Genomic DNA, 18,088 nt, shown 5'->3' with positions numbered 1-18,088 from the left:
AAATTTGCAAGGTACACACAGGAATCTTGATACACCAAGCCTAGCACTCATTCTTTTTCAAGTGTTTTTTCCCCCATCTCATTAACTCTGTCAGTTAATTCTTGTTCAGACACTTTGCCATATTCTATATTTAAATTTTGAATAAGAAAAGATGAGATTTTATTTAATTACTCCCTTGTCCCACCTTTTCTTACTAGAACTCCCATTACAGTCTGTCTATACACTCACACTACGCATCATCTCTAGCTACAGAGATTTATTTTTTTTTACCTATGCATGAGCTAATCAGCATGGTCTTCTGCTGAGGTCAGTAGAGAGAAATACACTCTTTTATGATGTGATTCCTCTCATCCTAATGTTGAAATCTAAAATCAGTCAAATGAATTGTGTCCCAAAAGAACACATTTCTCTTTGTTGATTATAGAGAATATCAAATGTGACTCACTCAGATGGAGTAATCTGTTCAATGACCACATCTGGCTGGATAAACTTAAACTCACTCCATCCTCATGGAGGAGAAGTGTTCTTGAGGTACCAAACCCAAAATTTTACCTCCTGCTCCTGAGCAGCATTCATGGCAGAGCTGTGATATCCGTGATGTCAAAGATTCCTGCGTGCCTGGAAATTAGTGAAGGTGCAGTTGCATCCATTTGTGAAAAAAAAAAAAAAACCCAAGCATGCAGATATTTCTAGATACTACCCTGGATTCTGCTTTACCAAGATGGGATGGAGATGTTTTGTTTGAGCTTCTTCTCATCTTGTAAGGATATCAATCAGATTGTGTGGTGACAGCATGATCATCATTTTAACGTTCAAGTCCACACCCCCTGCCAGTTCAAGGATGCTTTCTCCAAAGAATATTTAATCTGCAGCTATCTTATTCATGGCTTTAAGTAGTAGCATGATGAAAAGCTCCTCCTGACCTAAGTGTTATGCAAAAGGCTTAGAAGAAATATGTTCTTACAAGACTTTTAGCTCAGTCAGATTGAAACATTTATTTTTGTACAAAGAGTGCATCTCAACTTTACAGGTGCTCAGTCTTTAAAGCATAGAAATTTGTTCCCCATGTTAAAAAAATAGTAGTAAATAAAAAGAAAACATGAACTATATATTGATCTGTGTCCAGCTGGACCATGTGATGTCAAAGTACATAAGAGTTCATCTGCCTGTTTTCAGTAGATGAGCGACTCAGTTGCAAGTCCTGAAGAAAATGCTGGTATTTGAGCACTTTGGGGATAGATCTGTCAGCATTTCTACTGTTTTCTTGAAACTTTAGGCATGTTTGTCTGACACAGAGGTGATAAATCAGTGCACAGAGTGCAGGTGACCTGGTCAAAGGTGTTTGGTAATGCAGTTAATCACTGTTCTGCTCTTGATCATGAGGACCTGCAAAAGGTGTTCCTATAAAGTTAGCTTTTTATCAGCTGGATATAGATAATATAGATAAGTATGGTAAAAAATGCTGGCTTAGCCTTTTAAGTAAAATATAAAAATAAAGGGCTCTCTAAGTGGGATGCTTTGGAATAAAGGGGGAATTGTGTGGTGAGGCTTGTAGTGAGTAAATATCCAATATTATGGCTGCGGACAGCCATATTCAGAAGATACCTACAATCTCAACACTCCTGTAAAAAAAGAGCTGGGAGAATGGATCAGGTAATGTAGGATGCAATTTTGCCAATTGTTTCCTGTTATGTATTTCCCCTACATCTGTCTGAGTGAGTATTCAAGATCCTAAATAAAAGGGCTTTCTTTATTTCCCAGGGTGGTTACAACCTAATATACTTTTCATTTACGAAAATTCTCCTTGGCATCTATGTCTTTCATTTTTCTTCCTGTATTTGTGTGTAACTCTATCAGCAGATGATCTGTTCAAAACTGATGGCATTTTGGAACCCAGCACAGCATTTTACTCCTGTAGCTTGGTCAGCCAGTTGTAAAAGGCTTTGGAACATATAACTGGCTTCCTTTAAGATTTTACCTTTCATCAGTTTCCAAAGAAATGTGACAGTAGGCCAGAAGTCTGAGTGGGAAGTATCTTTATGGACTTGGACACTGTAACTTCATCTGTCTGTGGAATAGCCCATTTTGAAAAATTGCCAGTATATAGGAAACAGCAGAAGAAAATACAAAGCAAATCAGAAAAGAGAACATACTGGTTTTCCACTGTCTTTTCAAGAAAAATTTTTTGTCCCCCACAAAATTTTGATAATTTTATTATTGTTTCATTTTCAAAAAAAAAAGGAAAAAGCGTGATCTCAATATTATAATAATATTATAATTATAATATATAATTATTTTTATAAGATATTATAATAAAAACTTATAATCTCTTCTCTGTAATTGGAAAGTTTCTCATAATTATTTAAGTTATGTTTTCTTTAGTTTTATTAAATTTCTTTCACAGAAAGAAACCTGATAGGAAAAGCAATCCTAAACTTTCAGGAAAATGAGAGTCCTATGTTTCTTCAAGTTCAATAAAAAAGAAATAAATTTGCTACAGTTCCTATCACATGTATTAGCATTGTGATGGTTGGTTATTCTTAGAAATAACAGAAAATGATAGGTTTTTATAGAAGATGAAAATAAAGTAGTAGCATATGCTATGAAACAGAGGGCAGAAATCTAGGTGAGCACATATCTGCAGTGGGAAGAGGATGAAAAATCAGGGAGGGGTTTTGAAATGAGCTTGCTTTTATTCAATCACTTGCCCAGGACCTTTCTTAGTGCTTCAGAAAGCTTTCAATAAAAAACAAATAAAATGCATAATAAAATATGGACTCACAACAAAAATTCAAATGACCATCCCAGTACAAGACCATAAATAAAAGATTCAGCTGGTGAGACACACACAAAATACATTTTCAAAAGGTTTTTAAACTGATTAAAGAAGTTGACTCTGTGTATATTGATACTGGAGGGTGCAATTTCCTACAAAGAGAAAGCAGGCCAGGCTTGGTGTACGGAGGGTAACTCAGGATGCAGTTTTGTAAGGCTATAAACCAGTCCTCCCAACAGGTGGTTCTTAGAAGAAGACTGTCATTAAATCTTAAAGAAAGATTTAGGTATGTGTTCTTCTTCTTTCTTCCTCCTCCATCTATTTTAATTTCAAAAAGTTTTACAATCCTCAGTGTAATAGCTCATCTATCTGCAAAATAAATAGAATTTATTCCTTTCAGCTGAATCATGCAATAATGTAATCAGGAAAGAGTCATAGGCTAACACACACACAACTTGATCACATTAATTTTTTTAGAAAACCTAGCTCTACTTACTAAAAAAGACTCTAGCAATCATTTCAATCTACAGCTGTGTCCAAGAACCAAAGATTTTATTCTGTCTTGGCTTTAAATCTATCTGATGTTTTAAAGAAGATTGATTAGACATTTTAAAATCCCTTAAAATGAAAATGTTGCATTTTTAATGAAGAATAAGGATGGCAATAGAGTATTTCTAGATATTGATATCCAAAAGTGCCACAATACCGCCGAACTTAATATATTCATAATAGCAGAAGAAAAGTATTTGTTGTTTAAGCAGGTGGGGAGGGTTTAGGTAAAATGTCTGTCTCTGTCTTGGTGTGATTTTGCTCCCACATTATCTGGTCTTGCTGTGGTGACAAGTTTGGGCTCCATAGTATTAAAAGTCTCATTTTTTGGCAGTCACATGGCTGTGTGATAAGGTGAGGTTGCCTTGCTTTCCCTGTTTATCATGGGTCCAGCATGCAGGATGGATGTAGGAATGCAGTGAAGGCTGCTGACTGCACACAGGCTGCATCTCAAGAACCCTCTGAACTGAAAATTATTGGAGTTTAGGAGATTGTTTAGCATAGATATAATCTTTCTTGCCTATTTTTGCCCTGTGCTCCATCTCTGATGAGAGGAACTTCAGCTGGATGGACCTATTGTAGGATCCAGTAGAATTGGTCTTATTCCCCAAAAATATTTACTACCATGACACTCCTGTGATGGATGCATGGCATCCATCCCCACAGGAAATGAGCTGAAAGGAAACCTCACAAGAAACGAGCTGAAAGAAAACCTCATGACACTTCATGCCAGACACACACTCACAGAGAAAACGTTGCACACTCCAGGTATGTCCAGGATTTCTGAGTGCCCAGAATAAATCACCCAAGTTCTCTAATCCAATGTGTCTGCAATGATGTGGTAGAAACTGATGCATGATGGAGACATGATAGCCCTTTAAAAACACTTTTCTACATCCTCATTCCCTTACTGGCTTTTGGTTATTCAGTGAGAGTTTTTGCTATGTGATGTAGCACATGAGGCACTTGCAACCCAAAGAACCCAAAATATGAAATAAGATAGGAACAGAGTGGAGACTTTAAGCACGGGAAGATTAAATGACTTGCCCACAAGCATCTCAGGAGTCTGTAGCAGAGCCATGGACCTGTTTTCCAGCTCTACCTCTTGCTTCAGTCTATCACTTGCTTTGTTTTCTTGTCTTTATCTGGCCCTTCTTTCCCTGAGGGCAGAGAAATTTCGCAACTCACTGGATCATTTTGTCAAGGGAGATAGATAACTTTCCAGTTCCTCCCTCTCCCCACCCTCTTCCCCCCAATAGCCAATCCAATTATAGAAAATCAAATATCTTGCTAGAGCTGGCCAAATTCAATTACACAGGTACTTCTGGGTAAATTTTGGCAGTGAATAGTTTGCTCGCTTTACCCAGACTTTCCTCTTTAATAAAATGCTCCCAGTTAGCCAATATATCTTGTTATAAAATAAAACAACACCCAACATATACATGCAACTATAGATAAGCAGAGACATTTTCTTCAGCTGCTTTCTGGGTATAGATTTTCAGGTGTCTCCCAGGACCTCTATACCACTCTGGATCTGAACTGTTAAATCCTGTCTACCTCCGGATGATTAAATGGCAGGATGGGAAGTCCTGCCTTTCAAAGCTGGAGCTCAGCAGTCAAATACCAAAACTGCTTCTGTTCAAAATATGTTACCTTTTCACTAGGGAAACAGAAACAACAAAAAGAAACAAACAAAACTAAACAAACACGTCATGTACAAGTATACTTTTAAAATAAGGTCTTTCATTTGAAGGCTGTAATTTTTTTTATTAAAGAATGTTGGAGCAACACCAGGTGGGAGTTCAAATTATTCATATTCTTATTTATCTCTGTAGGGTTAAACCTTTAAGTTGCTTTGCTTGTCTCTTCTGCTTTAGAAGGGGCAATTCATTGCCAGACATGAAATCCACCTGGGGATCACTACTCAGGAAGGAGAAAGTAGACCTCTGGCAACTGCCCTTTAGCTCACTGGAACAAACCTTTACCAAAATATTTGGGCACTTCTGTAAAAACTCTGCAAGGCAAAAAAACCCAGAACTATTTTCCTTAGGAGGAAAATTATTCTTTATAAGGTTTTACAGATGACCAAATTTACAGTTGCATAAGATAAAGGACATGCCACTATAACAAAGTGAACCAACCAAAAAAGTGTTGCCTCAAAGAACAGTACCTCATACTATTTCTTTAGGGATCCCCAGACCAGTACTAAAACCTCCACAAACACTTCAAGCTTCTGTGAAATGCAAACAGGAAACATTGGCCAAAATAACCAAACCTCAACTGTCTGGCAATTATACAATATTGTCTAAAAAATATTTGGTTGGTTTTTTAAACTTTTTTGAACCGTCATGTGGAGAAATTCTACAAATATTCTCTCTCTCTGAGTCCTGTTGTTGTATTTTTGACCTTATGCAACTCATCCAGTAAAATGAGACAGTGGACTGGCATTTGGAATGAATCAGAGCTGATGTATCTCCTTTTTCTCTTGGATAACACCTCTTCTTCCTCTCAATAAAACCTTGTATTATTCAAATAGGGTGTAAAGACAGTGGACCAGCCAAGAAACATGCACTTAAGATGTCTGAAATACAGAATGCTAAACATGTCCTCTGGATCCCTTCCAAGCTGGTTTAGTTACTAGACTTGTTTCATAAAGGAAATGGGTGCTAAGTGTGGGAAGTGAAAATACATGGAAGGGCATTTTCAGGCTGTTTTAATGAGCACAGCCAGATAACAAAAATATTGGTCATGTCTGTTTTCAGCAATTCTTCTCAAGTTATTCTTCTTCCTTGTTTGTTCTAAGATGGGGGGAGCTGCTCTGAGCTATTAGACAAGTTTCTCTCTCCTGTTCAAGCAGCATCTTCAATTCAGTTAAAGAAGAAAATACACACACAAACTACTATTTGAGACCAAAATTTTGACAGTTTAGGAGGAGGAGGGGAAGAAGAAGAATGGGATTAGACTTATATTAGGTAGCAAGAACATCCAGATTTAGTACTGTGAGGATTTAAAAAAAAAATAAAATCCCAGAGCTTCAGAGAGGATAAAAGCTTTCTTGCTTCAGTGCCTAAACCAACTTCTAATTAATGGGGTTTAGGAGGACATTGTCCTTACGAGTATGTTATCCCCATGGCTGCCCACTGAAGGGTGCCCTGCCTGTTGCAGGGAAGCAGATGGTATTGACCACTGTCTGAGACAGGCTATTGAACTAAGGCTGACTGTTGATCTGGTCCTCTGTGTCTGTGCTTTTTTAATCTAATCTCATCTAATCTAATCCTAATGCATTTTTCTTGTGTGTCTCAAAAACTCACAGGTATATACATAAAATCTTTTTTAACAAATTCTCTAATTCCAATTGAAAGTGGCCTTCTGGTTTGAGATACCCTCCCACCTTATCAATCACCCCAAACAATGAAGTCATCCACTGCAGGTATGACATTTTCACCCAGAACAAACAGCTGTCTGCTGCAAGGATCAATTGCAAACACTTTGATTTTGGAGGAAACCCTCCCATGGGTTGGGGGCCATAAGGGGCTGGTTTGTCCTGGAAACATGCAGGGTGACACACAAACAAGTTTCAGAGTCAAGATGAGCCATCTGTGATGAGCTTTGGGAGGACACTGCTGACTATAAATGAGCGATCATTCCGTGGACACAAGATGTAGAGGATTGTCTGTGACTTGTACACCTGGATATAAATCATGCCATGACTTTTTTTTTTTCTCCAACCAGTCAAACAGTCAGTGTTTTGAAGAAGACTTTGTCATATTTAATAGTGCTGTCAACCTTGCAGTTTTGCTGGCCTGTTAATAAGAAACTCCAAAATGACACTATTAACTATTATTTTCCCAGAGCTGAGCAAAGCTAGCCACCACAGATTCTCACTTGAGGTGGAATGAAAGCCTTCATGGTGCAGAAATGATAAGCTCAATTCACCCCCAGGGTAACTTCAATATATTTGGAAGCCAGTCTGCCACCTGCCTTGACAGCAACAGCTACAGGGGAAGGAATTTGAACCCTTCTGGGCTGATATGGATGTTGAGGCAAACACAGGTTGAAGTTCTTCCCAAAGTAAATCATTTATATTCTATATAATGCTGGTGCTTTTTTTTTTTTTTTTCCTTTTTTTCTCTGGGTGCCATCTCAGTGTGAAGATAAACAGAGCTGGCAGGAAATATCCTCTCAAAACAGAGGGAAAAAAGCCTTAAGGAACTTGATAGATAAATTTGTACTTATATTTCCCCACTCTGCTGAGAGATTTATCCTGCAATAAAAGTTATGCCAGAAGCTCAGACAGACAAGTCCAGATTAATGCCAAACTCCTGCCAGAACCACTAAATGATCTGCATGGTCAGAATCTACTTTCCAATATGTGAGAAATGACTGCCCTAACAGATGATTTAGTTTTAAGATTTCCTTTTAACAAGCTGTAGCAATGAGTTGGTGGGTGTTTGCCCTGTGCATGCAATCAGTTTCTATTGTGTTTTGGTGTGCACTTTCACCCTCTTAACCAGGTCATCTTCCAATAGAGAAAAAAAGGAAAATAAAAAATTCCTATCTGTCCAGATGGTCCAAACAAGCAGCTCACAGGTGGTTGGAGTCAAAAAGGTTAGAGCTGTTGATTTTGTTAATCCATTCACTCACAAACGGAGAGTCCTCTCCTTCAAACTCTTCTATTTCAGTCTTTTGGTGCAGGTAATTTGACCTTACATGGAGGACAAAAAGTGTCTGTTGAAAGATAAGGATGTGTTCAGAGTCATAGGCACCTGAACAACTGATTTCAACTTCTATGGGGTCTTCCCTGATGCCAGCTTTAATTTTTATTCATCACGGTGTTGACTTGGTTAATTGTGCATTGAAAACAGCACCATTTGCACCATTAACATTGGGCTGATCTGTTCTATCAACAGAGGAACACAGCCCAAATTGATGCAAAACCCCTTGCAGCTGAAACTTGTCATGTGAGATCTGGTTCCAAAAGACATTACCCACAGTTTCAAAGAAAAAAGGTACAAAAAAGAAAAAAATGTTTTTCCCCTTCGCAAAAACACAAAGCTATCCACAATAACAATAATAAGTAGAAGAAAGGTAGGAGAGTGGAATTTTGTTACTGTTCAGATATTTCAACAAATGTTTGATCCAGCATTCACTGAAGTCAGCAGGATTCTTTCCATTCCCTCCCTTTTCCAATTGCAGCATCATTAGCCACATTACTTCTAACTGTTGGGCATCTACATCTAATGTTGCCCTCTCAATTGCAGCAAATAAAAATAGAAAATTAGAGAACTCAGCTTTCCATATCAGCACCTGAGGAAGGGGACTGAGCAAAATTTCCACCCAATTACCTTCATGGCCAGATGCACAAGGTTTTGATCACCTTTCATTCAGTCTGGGAAGCATTATTTGCTGTGCAGCATTTTCCAGGTGATGTTGTAAATGATAGATCCTCACAGGCAAGGTACATCATGTATGGATGTTGCTCCTGAAGCTGCAATCTTTGCACTTCCCATTTTTTGCCGCTTCACATTTGCAACATTAACATTGCATTAACATAGGGATGGAGTGTTTAATATGGGTGTGCAGTTGTTTGCAAATCGGTTTGCAAAGCACTTTGGGATCCTTCTGGATGAAAGGTACCATGTAAGTGTCAATCATTATTACTATCATTACTATCATTATTATCATTATAAGTTCACAAGGAGACAAACAACCACGTTGGAATAACACTGGGGGCAGATATTTTCAAAGCCAGAGTGGAGATTTGGGCTGCATGTGAGTGCCATGAATGCACAGTTAATGGCAGTTCTAATAGATTACCCAGCAAGGGGAGCTTTGGCCTTGAGAAAGGATAGGTACTTTCAGAGCTGCAACTCCAGCCTTTAAAGCAGCACATCTAGGTAATGCCAGGGAATTTCAGCTTCTTTTCCTGCTGTGAAAGATGATTCATATCAGGACATGTAGTGGGGGATGTTGGGGGAATTGATGGGAGGAAGATTTGTGGGAGCCCTGTAACGTGGCAGCTGTATTGGGATTTGCAACAGCTTCTGCACCTGTAGCATGATGTGCATATTCCAGGATAGTGCTAGAGAAACTCACCCTCTCCATATTTCTGTGCAAATTCATCTCAGAGCAAAATCTTTTTGGATAAGAAATCAAGAAGGAGTGTCTCTGGCATTTTGAGAGCTGGAATATGTGTCAGAAGAGAAAACTGTTTTCTGGACTTTCAGAAAGAGGTTATATTCATAACCACCAAATATAACTAATCTTCTAGTTTAGCATCTCCTGTCATTGTTCTGCAAGAGGTTATTGCCCTTCTCATCTCTACAAACAAAAATTCTTGTTTGGATGAACTTTAACTCAATTTCTGGGGACATTCCTACTTTAGACTGGGGGGTTTAGCAGTGTGGATTTCTAGGTTGGTTTTTTCCCTGCTTGTTTTCGTGCTTATTTTGCCAGTGGATAGTTTCTCAAGCATTTCAATTGAGGCATTTATGAGGACTCTAGAGTAGAGGGATATCTGTTGTGGAACCATGCCCCAAGTTATGTATAGAAATATAGCCCTGGGTTGTGAATACATCTATAGATGGCACAGGTTCTGCTTTTAATATTGCAATTTCATATCACTGTCTTCATTTTTTCTTGGGAAGGCTAAAAGCCAAGTGTTTGGCTCAAATCAGACATGACATTTTAAAACATAATTATAAAGTAATTGACTGAAACCAGAAGTTACTGTTAGCAGGTTGCATGGCTGAAGTGGAAATGGCCATAAAACATATCTCATGATGTAACAGTCCCTAATACTATACCAGAACTGGATCTGGTATATCAGAACATGGTTTTGACAACACCAACAGAAACAGCTGCTGTCCTAACCATATATGTTAGTATTCAGGCATCTACTTCCCAACAAAATTAACCCTCAATCTGGATTTTAAAACACCTAACTTTAGGTTAGTTTCTTAAGAAACAGAATTTATGCAATCAGCCTCTTTGTGTTCCTGTCCATCTGTTCCTCCTCCTCAGGAACTGTGCAACCACTGAAATTTGACTGATCTGTGGCATGTTTGGGATCCCCAGGTCTTGGATATTGAAGTGGAATTAAAGCAGCACAAAGTGAGCTGAAGTGGAGGTTGAGTGAAGCAGCACAAAATTTGTCCCTTCTGAGTGGCTTGGCTTGCTTCTTAGTTTAAAGGACAAACAGATCATGTTATATTCCATGTGATAATGAAAAGGCAGATGCTACAAATATCCTGCTGCTTTACCAGGCAGGAGCATTCCAGACTCTATTCCTCACAGTCTACATCACAGAATGACAGTTTAGGGTAAATGGGACCTGTGGCAGGAGCCACATGGATGTAAATCAAGGCTAAATTGAGGGCACTGACCCATTTCCTCAGTTTACCAGGGAATTCCTGTCCCTTTCACTAAATCAGGAGACATTAAGACCCATATAGATACCATACAGTCAAAAGAAAGGGAAAGGACAAAGCAACCTTTATTCATGGTATTTTTTGTGGTAATCCACCTGTCCACACTATTATTGTCTTGTAATTAGGGTGAAAGACACTTGAGACAGCAATTCTCTTTTCTTTGTTTTCTTTATGGTTGTGATTATAAGTGGGCTTTGGTTCATGTCTGCATCTTTATGTGCTCTTTTGATTAAAATAATTTAGATTTTTTTTTTTTTAACTAGCTCAATTAACCCTCTGTCCCTTAGTTTTCCAATTTGTAAGAGAGAGCTAATAAATAAGCCCCATTTACAGAAATGTTATTCAAAATTAACATTTTTACAACTGATTTGCAGAGAAAAACCCTTTGCGAGTGCAAAACAATTATTGAAGATGAATTTACAGATGTATGATAACAGAAAACTGTTCATGAAAATCCAGCTGCAAATCTTAAACACAACAATTTTAGCAATAGCATACTTCTCTAGTAAGCTTTATGGATTAAGGGACCAAAAGGGATTTGGATTTGGAATAGATCAAGTCCCTCCAAGGTTTCTATTGGCCATGTATTTCCAAAATAATCCCACTATCATCATGGTGTTTTCATGTTCAGCTTGAAAAACAACATTTGATTTCTCATCTCTTTAGAGGTTCCTTGACTCCTAAGTTGTTGATTACAATTCAGATGTTAATTGAGGAACTGGAGGATGAGTGTGGGTTGTTGTTTTTCGTTTTTGGTTGGTTTTTCTTTTTTTTTCCAGTGGAATATTTTTGCTGGAGAAATGAGGTGGCAAAGGATGTTTTTGACAAATAGATGCCAATTTAATGCTGCTACGTACACTATTCCTACTTTCCCCTGCAGGGGCTTCCTTTTACAGTCCCACAATGTGCTAGTTTCCAGAGGCTATGCCTCTGATTATCTCAAAGTTGACAGCATTTCAAACAGTCAGCAACCCTGTTTTAAAGGAAGCTGTGGTGATTGGTTGAAAAAGACAGCCCGAAGGCCTCCTGATCCAGGAAGCCACTTACACATATGACATCTTCCCCATACCCTCACTTCTTCAGATCGACTCAATACCAGTTTCTGCCATGATAGTGCCCTCGGGAAATCAAACAATTAATAATGGCTGAGAAAAATGCAAAGTTAATTGATGCTTGTTCTATTCTTCAATGAAAATTGTGGTTGCCCATGATAGATCTGCAATAGTATTTCTCTTCCTGTGTCTTCCCTTTTGGCACTGCTGAGTCTTTGGGTCAGAGAAAGTGATTCTCATATGTATTTGTTAAGTTTCTGGTCTAAATTAACATTTCTGTTGGGAAAACAAGAATTTGCTCCCTGATGTATAATTATTGTTTTCCTTCATATCTTGAACATGCCTTGTAGAAAATTAAAGTTGATTTAAAGATTTTAAGACTCAGAGAGTTGACTCAATCAAAACAAACCATGCTGTAATTTTAGAGTTATTTGTCTAATGTGATATTCTGTGATGTCTTCACATCCTAAACTAAAATGCCCTCTGCCATCAGACATTTTTTCTTCTGATAGGTAATAATAAAGGGCAACAAATTTTCCTGACTTTCCTTTGTAGAAGCTACATATACAGCATCGTTAAATCCTTTTACTGAAAAAAAGTTTCAAGCCTCTTTTTCTTTTTTTTTTAACCCTTCCAGTGCCTTCACATTTTATCAGTATCCAGTTTGTAAAACAGGCAGTTGAAAAATGCACTGTTTTGATTTAACATCCTCCCTAAAGCCCTATGGATAAGTCACATTTGTTGCCTTTTCCTCATTAAGCCTTTACTCCTGGCACTCACAATCCTCTTGGTCCAGGAAATCACAGAGGGAATTTGCCATGCTGGCAGTACAACCTGAATTCTTCATGTGTGTTGCTGCCCTTGTGTTCTGGATATATATGCACTCTTGCTTTCTTCCTGTTATAGTTGTGAGGCTACACTTGGGGAAAGGAGGGAAGGTGAATGCAGGACCTTCAGGAAGAAAGGAGCATTTGAAGGAGTGGAACGTGGAGACAGGATGTTCCAAGCATAACAGGGACATAAAAAGGAATGAAACATCATTTTGGACAAGCAGAAAAGGGGAGAGGAGACAAAAATGTTGAGTCGTTGGCAAGCACTAAATCAAAGAGGGGGGCCTTGAAGTCAAGGGCAATGTCTTCCATTATATCAATACAATTAATGGCATCCTTATGTTCAGTTATTTGCATTAACAGCAAAGTTAATGCCGGCAAAGATCAATGCTGAGATTAGTGATGTCCAAATCAACATGCTTTTAAGCAAATTATTTCCACTGTCTGAGTCCCTCTCCTAGTTAGTAGCATGAATCTTTGGTGGTGTCTGCAGCTCCATCAGCAGATGCCTCTTAAGGGGTGCTGTCTCTTAAATATAGTCCTGCTAACATTAGTACCACTTGCACAGTAAGCAGGAATATCAGGTCAATAGATCCACTCAGTGTGGATGTCCTGTACATCACCAGCAATGGCCAGGAGTAAAATGTTCCTTTTGCATTAGTGATTAATATTCCTTTTATTATTGAGAATATTTTAATTTCCTTTTCTCTTTGATCCTCTCGCACACAATCTGATTATTGTGCTTGTTCCTTCTAAAAAAAAAATAAATGAGCCTGTTGTCTTGGAACATTAGACTCAAACAAATAAATCACACCAAATCCCATGAACCACCTCTACCCATGTTGCAAATGCAAAGTAATCAGGCAGCTGTGGTCAGTAGCAGCTCCATATTAAGATGACAATGTACTTCCTGCCAACAGGAGGCCTGGAAGCTTAAGACTTTCAAAAGCAGGTTCAAAAATGCCTTTGGCTGGGAGCTGGTGGGAATAAAGCTAAATCTGTGTATCTCAAACTACCCCAAAAAACCTCTTAAGGAAAATATCCTTGACAGCAGTGACCCAAAATATTCTGCATTATTACTCACTCTTGCATACTTGGCTGAGTGTTGATCCTTATTCAGCTATTCCTATGGAGGCCTCTCTGCCTTTGGGCCTTCTTGTAGAACTTAGAAGTTCTGCAGCTTTGGTTCTGCCCCAGCATTTCGGGCTGACAGACACCGCGTGCCTTTTGGCGCTTTGAACGCGTGCGACCGCCACGGCGCTCTCCGCCGAGACGCACCCACATCACTCCACCTAGCTGCTGGCAGCTCTGGACTGGAAACATCTTGGAAAGGACTGATCAAAGCAATTTACACAGCGTTTCTCTACTAAAAAATCTTGGTTTAAAAAAAAAAAAAAGCTCTTTTTTTTTTTCTTTCAAGAGAAATCATCAGGGAAGTCTCTTAGATTCAGGCTTGAATTTCTTTTGAAAATTAGTGACAGTGGGAGAGAGAGAGGACTCTGGATTAGCAGGCTTTCAGGAAGTTATCAAAAGAAATTCCTTTTTTGCTGATCAGTCAGTTATTCTCTAGCATTTCCTTCTCTATTTTTTTAAATCATTGCAATAAATCTGAAAATTTGTGAGTCAAATTTTCAGTTTGCTAACAACAAGTTAGAAAATTGGAGAGGATTCTATAAGAAACATCTTTTTAAATACCATTCTGTTGGAAGGCATGAATTCAAATTAATCTTAAGTGCAGACCATTGGCAAGATGGTTTTGCTGGTAATAATAGAACAAGGTTTTTTGATGATAAAGCAAAGATATGAAAAACATACCCAGAGCCCTGAGACTGTGTATGAATGGAGCAGTAGAGGTACCAGTAGCAGTGGTATCAGTATCCTTTCTGATGGCTGGATAGGCAGGTGGGCCATTATGTGCAGTATTTTTGGTTATCAGTTAGTATTGGATAAGCATTTCACAAAAATATCCTCTATAATTAAATACTGTGGTTCTGGCACCTTGAAGAACTGTATAACCTACTTGGATCCTAATTTATTTTGATTTCTAGAGATCCTGTCACCTCCCTCATGAAACAGCTATGCTTTCCACACTACACATGGTATTTTGTGACACTAAGACATAGTGTCAGATAAGCAAAGTGCTTTCTTGCCACCCTTTTCCTTCCTGATAGCCACCAATCCTTGCTAGGCTATTAAGGAAAGCCAGAGGAAGATGAAGGGAACGTCTTTGGGCCCTGGTTTAATTCAGAGCACCTGCTGTCTTCCTGGGTGCCAGAATTGTATAGCCTTGTTGGGAGCCAGGATGTAATAGCTGTGTCTGATAAATAGCAGCACTAAACGTGCTACAGCAAAGGTTTTCTGTACTATAATAATTGTAGGCACTGACTTGGTGCAATATATCTTTGCCAGCGTGTAGTGACAGAATAAATAGCTGTTTTTAACTATAGGATCAGGAAAAGCTAATGCAGTGATTGAGGGAAAGTATCCAGCTAAATGTAGTCTGTCTTTGTTATGCCATGCTTCCAGCCCAGTCCTACCTGTGCTGAGGGGGTGAGGGATGGACTCCAGCTTCTCCAGCATCCTCTGCTCCTCCTGGCTCACAGCAGGGCTAGACTGTCAGGGCTGCCTCTGCCCCCGTGATGGCTCCTGGGCAAAGAGAAGGAGGAGGCAGAGAGGAGGCTGAGAAACCCAGCGTTCCAGGAAGCTGTTGGAGGGGAAACAAGTCAAGGTCGTGAGTTCACAGTCTTTGCAATCTGGTCAGTCTTTGTTGGCCAGGAGAAAATTAATGTGAGTCCAGCCCAACTCCTGGCAGGATTTCCCTCACACAGAAGGGTGCCAGAATGGTTGGTCACCATGTTGACAGTCCTGCAGGGATCAGGATTGAGAGGGGTCTGGTATCTAAGCTAATGTCAACTATTTTTTCCTGACTATACCTGGGATATTTTATCTTGCTCAGGTGGTTGTAGGATATTTCACACAGTCACTTCCCTGAAGTGGATGGGGGTTTTTTTGGGAAATAAAATAAGCACAGTACCAGAGAAGAGCTTTCATTGATGCCATGCTTCAAGGCAATAGCCATCAGTAAAAACATTCAGGCTTTGAAAAGTGTTGTCAGGGAGGAGAATCCCTTGTGGAGGGTCTGTTTGGGGTATAAGAGATACATATTTTCTTTCTTGGGCTCTGGAGTTTTATCTAAATCTATTTCATATGAAAGATTAAGGCACAATAGGAATAATGAGCGAGGGACCTTTGGAGCATGGGCAAGCACAGAAGGGGAGAGCCCTCGCTCCAGCTTGACAGTCACTGCAGATGGCAGGAGGTCAAAGAAGGTGAAGCCTTTTTCTTCCATCCAGGGGCAGACCCAAGATGAAGGTTCCCTCCCAGCATTTCCAGGGCAGTGCTGCATTTCCTCTGCCCTGCTTTGCAGACCATTTTTCCTTCCATCTCTCTTTTTTCTGTGGCTTTGCCGGCTCTTGCTGCTTGTACTGAGAGTACACTTTGCATAATTTATCTCTTTCCTAATGAGGAGATGGAGTCCTGGCTGCAGCTAATGGCACTGAATTAGCTCACCTGCAGTCTGAGCGCTGGATCTCATTTACCAAATCTGCTCTGAGTGTCTGGGAGCTCCTGCCAGCTTTTGAGGCACACGCCTTGGAGATGTGGCTGGATGGTCAAGAAGTGCTCAGGGGGGAAAACTTTTTAGTCAGCTGAGACTGAGGTGTTCGAATTTTAAGTTGATTTTTCTGCTACAGTGAATTCCATACTCTCCTGATTCTTCCTCAAGTGGAGTTACAAACAAACTACCCTGACCCAGGACCAGTGGACCCAGAAAGAAAAGGTCTGCTTGAACAGCAGATCTGGTAATCACTGTACATGCATCCTTTTCATGCACACAAGCAGTGTGTTTCAGGCAGGTCATGGAGGCCTGCACATTGCTAGAGCTTTAATCAGTATTAATTACTTGTAAATGTGTTTCTCCTACAGCAAGGAAAAAAGGAGTAACAAAAAAAAAATCATTGAGGAAAGGTTGGAATTTAGAACTTTAACAGAAAAAAAAAAAAAATAAAACAAACCCAAACAAACCAATGTGAAAGGCAACCAAATTCTTCCAGCAGCATTTCCTCTGTAAAGCATCAAAACCTATGGATGATTGTAGGAACATTTTAAAAGGTAGGAAATGAATACATGTCAAACTGGGCGACCATTATTTTATTCAAGAAGTTAAGCTTTTCATTAATTTGTTAAAACAGTGCAGGAATCCTTGTCATTTTCAGGGTATTTAAAATGTAGCTCTGGGTTCTTGGATATGAGTTCCATCCTTATACCTTATCTGTGGGGCAAAGGATCACAAATAGAATACAGATCCATGTCCATGCTGTACACATCAGTCCAAAATAAATCCAGTGGTATTCTGGTAGGGCTTTTTATATAAGAACAAGTGTACAATCCTGTTGAGTCCAATTAGAGATTCACAGACTAGCACAACATCTAACTGTGGCAAGTGGCACACACTCAGGGGAAAGGTACCTAAAAGAAAGTAGCCTGACATTGATGGCACTGATTCATTAAACATCTGCATTTCAGGCAGTTCTGCCAAGCCTGGAAAGTGTTCTCATCATCACACACAAAAATTAGGGGTGTTGACTAAACTTGTTCCACAAACAGCAGAGAGAAAGTGACATCTCAGGAAGATATGAGCTATTTTACACTAAGACATGTAATTTTTCCTGGCCAAAAATCATCTGATGCTTTAACTGAAACTTCCTCATAACTGAGCTAATGTTTTTCTCAGTGACGTGCTTTAATGCTAATTTCATACCTTTATTCATTCTTCACTTCTGCACTCTAAGCAGGAACAATTCTTTCAGCTGTTCCTTGTGGACAGTATTTTCTCAGCCTCTAAATCACCATTATCTGAATTCACTGGTCAATCCACACATTTCTTCAAGGAGAGTGCTAAGTGTGGTTCAGCTGGGGCTTTTTCAGTACAAAAGGACTGTAAAAACTGTTCACCTCTTTTCTCCCATGGTCTAGTTACAGCCACTTGAGTTAGGAGGCATAGTGAACAATGTTAATGCACTGTGCTTAAAGACTGCATCACTGCCGCTAGAAGATATTAAATATTTCATGGTTTGTTCTTGTTTCTTTTCTCATCATACTGTACAATTTCAGCATCTTGTGCAGTCTAGCAGAGTTTGCTTTAGACAATAATGACTGGCTAATGCAAAGCAGGAAAACTCTTGAATCATTCTTGTGGTCTTTTCTGGCTTTTAACTTTTTCAAATCTTCTGTTGTATTTGCTTGTCTTTCTAATACATTCATATGCATCCATATATGTGAAGCATGTTAATGTAGATAACTACCTTTATAATTATCCTTATAGCAGCCATTCCACATGGTTTTCTGATTGCACTTACACATAAATCCATGTGTGTGCCTGGATATGTGAAA

The 18,088-nt window shown here is 39.1% G+C and overlaps 1 protein-coding gene across 16 annotated transcripts in view; it reads left to right on the top strand.

Annotated features, from left to right (window-relative positions):
• Nucleotides 1-18,088, top strand: part of CELF4 (CUGBP Elav-like family member 4) — a 713,388-nt gene that overhangs the window by 298,298 nt on the left and 397,002 nt on the right. The window lies entirely within an intron of this gene.

Source organism: Agelaius phoeniceus, chromosome Z (genome assembly GCF_051311805.1).
Source record: "Agelaius phoeniceus isolate bAgePho1 chromosome Z, bAgePho1.hap1, whole genome shotgun sequence".
In the NCBI taxonomy this organism is placed as follows: domain Eukaryota; kingdom Metazoa; phylum Chordata; class Aves; order Passeriformes; family Icteridae; genus Agelaius; species Agelaius phoeniceus.
Note: the sequence above shows the minus strand (reverse complement) of the source record. Positions and strands in the feature narration are given on the sequence as shown.